We start from the raw sequence: 5,171 nt of genomic DNA on the forward strand, positions 1-5,171 counted from the left end.
GCTTTGTCACTGCAGTCGTGTGACGTTGTTTGTCTCAGGTTTGGCTCTTAGTAGGACTTGGTCACTGCAGTCGTGTGACGCTGTGTGTCTCAGGTTTGGCTCTTAGTAGGGCTTTGTCACTGCAGTCGTGTGACGCTGTGTGTCTCAGGTTTGGCTCTTAGTAGGACTTGGTTACTGCAGTCGTGTGACGTTGTTTGTCTCAGGTTTGGCTCTTGGTAGGACTTGGTCACTGCAGTCGTGTGACGCTGTGTGTCTCAGGTTTGGCTCTTAGTAGGACTTGGTCACTGCAGTCGTGTGACGCTGTGTGTCTCAGGTTTGGCTCTTAGTAGGACTTTGTCACTGCAGTCGTGTGACGCTGTGTGTCTCAGGTTTGGCTCTTAGTAGGACTTGGTCACTGCAGTCGTGTGACGTTGTTTGTCTCAGGTTTGGCTCTTAGTATGACTTGGTCACTGCAGTCGTGTGACGCTGTGTGTCTCAGGTTTGGCTCTTAGTAGGACTTGGTCACTGCAGTCGTGTGACGCTGTGTGTCTCAGGTTTGGCTCTTAGTAGGGCTTTGTCACTGCAGTCGTGTGACGTTGTTTGTCTCAGGTTTGGCTCTTAGTAGGACTTGGTCACTGCAGTCGTGTGACGCTGTGTGTCTCAGGTTTGGCTCTTAGTAGGACTTGGTCACTGCAGTTGTGTGACGTTGTTTGTCTCAGGTTTGGCTCTTAGTAGGACTTGGTCACTGCAGTCGTGTGACGCTGTGTGTCTCAGGTTTGGCTCTTAGTAGGGTTTTGTCACTGCAGTCGTGTGAAGCTGTGTGTCTCAGGTTTGGCTCTTAGTAGGGCTTTGTCACTGCAGTCGTGTGACGTTGTGTGTCTCAGGTTTGGCTATTAGTAGGACTTGGTCACTGCAGTCGTGTGACGTTGTGTGTCTCAGGTTTGGCTCTTAGTAGGGCTTTGTCACTGCAGTCGTGTGACGTTGTGTGTCTCAGGTTTGGCTCTAAGTAGGACTTGGTCACTGCAGTCGTGTGACGTTGTTTGTCTCAGGTTTGGCTCTAAGTAGGGCTTTGTCACTGCAGTCGTGTGACGTTGTGTGTCTCAGGTTTGGCTCTTAGTAGGGCTTTGTCACTGCAGTCGTATGAGGCTGTGTGTCTCAGGTTTGGCTCTTAGTAGGGCTTTGTCACTGCAGTCGTATGAGGCTGTGTGTCTCAGGTTTGGCTCTTAGTAGGGCTTGGTCACTGCAGTCGTGTGACGTTGTGTGTCTCAGGTTTGGCTCTTAGTAGGACTTGGTCACTGCAGTCGTGTGACGCTGTGTGTCTCAGGTTTGGCTCTTAGTAGGACTTGGTCACTGCAGTCGTGTGACGCTGTGTGTCTCAGGTTTGGCTCTTAGTAGGGCTTTGTCACTGCAGTCGTGTGACGTTGTTTGTCTCAGGTTTGGCTCTTAGTAGAGTTTTGTCACAGCAGTCGTGTGACGTTGTTTGTCTCAGGTTTGGCTCTTAGTAGGACTTGGTCACTGCAGTCGTGTGACGTTGTTTGTCTCAGGTTTGGCTCTTAGTAGGGCTTGGTCACTGCAGTCGTGTGACGTTGTGTGTCTCAGGTTTGGCTCTTAGTAGGACTCGGTCACTGCAGTCGTGTGACGCTGTGTGTCTCAGGTTTGGCTCTTAGTAGGACTTGGTCACTGCAGTCGTGTGACGCTGTTTGTCTCAGGTTTGGCTCTTAGTAGGGCTTTGTCACTGCAGTCGTGTGACGCTATGTGTCTCAGGTTTGGCTCTTAGTAGGACTTGGTCACTGCAGTCGTGTGACGTTGTTTGTCTCAGGTTTGGCTCTTAGTAGGACTTGGTCACTGCAGTCGTGTGACGTTGTGTGTCTCAGGTTTGGCTCTTAGTAGGGCTTTGTCACTGCAGTCGTGTGACGCTGTTTGTCTCAGGTTTGGCTCTTAGTAGGGCTTTGTCACTGCAGTCGTGTGACGCTGTGTGTCTCAGGTTTGGCTCTTAGTAGGGCTTTGTCACTGCAGTCGTGTGACGTTGTGTGTCTCAGGTTTGGCTCTTAGTAGGGCTTGGTCACTGCAGTCGTGTGACGTTGTGTGTCTCAGGTTTGGCTCTTAGTAGGACTTGGTCACTGCAGTCGTGTGACGCTGTGTGTCTCAGGTTTGGCTCTTAGTAGGACTTGGTCACTGCAGTCGTGTGGCGTTGTTTGTCTCAGGTTTGGCTCTTAGTAGGGCTTTGTCACTGCAGTCGTGTGACGTTGTTTGTCTCAGGTTTGGCTCTTAGTAGGACTTGGTCACTGCAGTCGTGTGACGTTGTGTGTCTCAGGTTTGGCTCTTAGTAGGGCTTTGTCACTGCAGTCGTGTGACGCTGTGTGTCTCAGGTTTGGCTCTTAGTAGGACTTGGTTACTGCAGTCGTGTGACGTTGTTTGTCTCAGGTTTGGCTCTTGGTAGGACTTGGTCACTGCAGTCGTGTGACGCTGTGTGTCTCAGGTTTGGCTCTTAGTAGGACATGGTCACTGCAGTCGTGTGACGCTGTGTGTCTCAGGTTTGGCTCTTAGTAGGACTTGGTCACTGCAGTCGTGTGACGCTGTGTGTCTCAGGTTTGGCTCTTAGTAGGACTCGGTCACTGCAGTCGTGTGACGTTGTTTGTCTCAGGTTTGGCTCTTAGTAGGACTTGGTCACTGCAGTCGTGTGACGCTGTGTGTCTCAGGTTTGGCTCTTAGTAGGGCTTTGTCACTGCAGTCGTGTGACGTTGTTTGTCTCAGGTTTGGCTCTTAGTAGGACTTGGTCACTGCAGTCGTGTGACGTTGTGTGTCTCAGGTTTGGCTCTTAGTAGGGCTTTGTCACTGCAGTCGTGTGACGCTGTGTGTCTCAGGTTTGGCTCTTAGTAGGACTTGGTCACTGCAGTCGTGTGACGTTGTTTGTCTCAGGTTTGGCTCTAAGTAGGACTTGGTCACTGCAGTCGTGTGACGCTGTGTGTCTCAGGTTTGGCTCTTAGTAGGACTTGGTCACTGCAGTCGTGTGACGCTGTGTGTCTCAGGTTTGGCTCTTAGTAGGACTTGGTCACTGCAGTCGTGTGACGTTGTTTGTCTCAGGTTTGGCTCTTAGTAGGGCTTTGTCACTGCAGTCGTGTGACGTTGTGTGTCTCAGGTTTTGCTCTTAGTATGACTTGGTCACTGCAGTCGTGTGACGTTGTGTGTCTCAGGTTTGGCTCTTAGTAGGACTTGGTCATTGCAGTCGTGTGACGTTGTGTGTCTCAGGTTTGGCTCTAAGTAGGGCTTTGTCACTGCAGTCGTGTGACGTTGTTTGTCTCATGTTGAGCTCTTAGTAGGGCTTTGTCACTGCAGTCGTGTGACGTTGTGTGTCTCATGTTGAGCTCTTAGTAGGACTTTGTCACTGAAGTCGTGTGACGCTGTATGTCTCTCATTTAGCTCTTGGTAGGGCTTTTTCAATGCAGTTCTATGATGCTGGGTGTATCACGTTGAGCTCTTAGAAGCGTTTTGTCACTGCAGGCGCGTGACGCTGTATGTATCTAGTTGGGCTCTTAGAAGGACTTGGTCACTGCAGTCGAGTGACGCTGTGTGTCTCTCCTTGAGCTCTTGGTAGGTCTTTGTCACTGCAGTCGTGTGACCCTGTATGTCTCACGTTAAGCTCTTGGTAGGGCTTTGTCACTGCAGTCGTGTGACGCTGTGTGTCACAAATTGAGCTCTTGGTAGGGGTTTTTCATTGCGGTCCTGTTGTGCTGTATGTTGAACTCTTGGTAGTGCTTTGTCACTGCAGTCCTGTGACGCTGTGTGTCTCACATTGAGCTCTTGGTAGGGTTTTGTCACTGCAGTCCTGTGACGCTGTGTGTCTCACGTTGAACTCTTGGTAGGGCTTTGTCACTGCAGTCGTGTGACGTTGTGTGTCTCACATTGAGCTCTTGGTAGGGCTTTGTCACTGCAGTCATGTGACGCTGTGTGTCTCACGTTGAACTCTTGGTAAGGCTTTGTCATTGCGGTCCTGTTGCGCTGTATGCCTCACGTTGAGCACTTGGTTGGGCTTTTTCACTGCAGTCCTGTGACGCTGTTTGTCTCTCGTTGAGCTCTTGGTGGGGCTTTGTCACTGTGGTTGTGTTCCGATGTGTGTCTATCTATAGGTTTTCGGAAGGGCTTTGAAGCTGTAGTCGAGTGACACTGTTTGTCTCCCTTTATGTTCTTAGTCGGGCTTTTTCGAAGTAGCCGTAGGAGGCTAGTACCCCACCATGCATTTAAGTATTGCTTTATCTGTGTAGTCATGTGACGCTGTGTGACTCACTGTAGGCTTTTTTATTGTGAATATTGAATTGATAGGATGACGTTAAACAAAAGTTTATATTATTTGTGAACTATAATCAACAATGTCCGTCTTTCATATTTCATATTTCGTTAGAAACACCAGCGGGACTAGTTATTCTATTTTTTTGGAACAATTGACGTAGAAAACGCGCCTTTGCATATTTCACCAAAATGCGCGTGCGACGTTGTTTACTGACGTCATTAAGCGCAGTAATTTTTAATCACTATTGACGTCAAATTGTTCCTATAGAAATCGTGTTTTTACGATTGTTTATTTTTATATTTGATTAAAGGTCTTGCATTCTTATATTTTGATTGTGCTTTATTGAAATGGCGTATTATATACTTTTAATTAACGATACATTAAAAGAAATAAGATGTGGCGCGTTGTTGCGCGTGACTCATCTTACATGGGGGAGTGGGGTAGGACGGGTTTTTCCAGCACTGGTTACATGATCGGAAACGATAAATCACCAAGTTTAAAATGCGGTATCCTAGAGTTTGTCGTAGGAACGAGATAGTAAGTCGTGGTCGCGAAAAATATATTGTCGTGTAATCGAGTTAGTATGTTGTGTCTATGACATAACTAAGTCGTGGCCGCCATCGTAATTCAGACGTGTAAACGAGTAAGTCTGCCGTGTGGATGCTAGATTACTGACTGATATGAACGATGCAGTAAGTCTTTGTCACGACATAACTAAGTTGTTATTAAGTCATTGGAACGATAAAGTATATCATTGGCACAACTTACTAAGTTGTAGGAAAGTGTAAATAAGTATTGACCACAACGGAACATTAAAAACACACAAGCTACTTCTTTTTTACCGAATAAAAGGCTCAAAATGATGGTATTTTTATTTATTTATCGGATTGTACATTTCCTGAGG

This window comes from Mya arenaria, chromosome 16 (assembly GCF_026914265.1).
Source record: "Mya arenaria isolate MELC-2E11 chromosome 16, ASM2691426v1".
Taxonomy (NCBI): Eukaryota; Metazoa; Mollusca; class Bivalvia; order Myida; family Myidae; genus Mya; species Mya arenaria.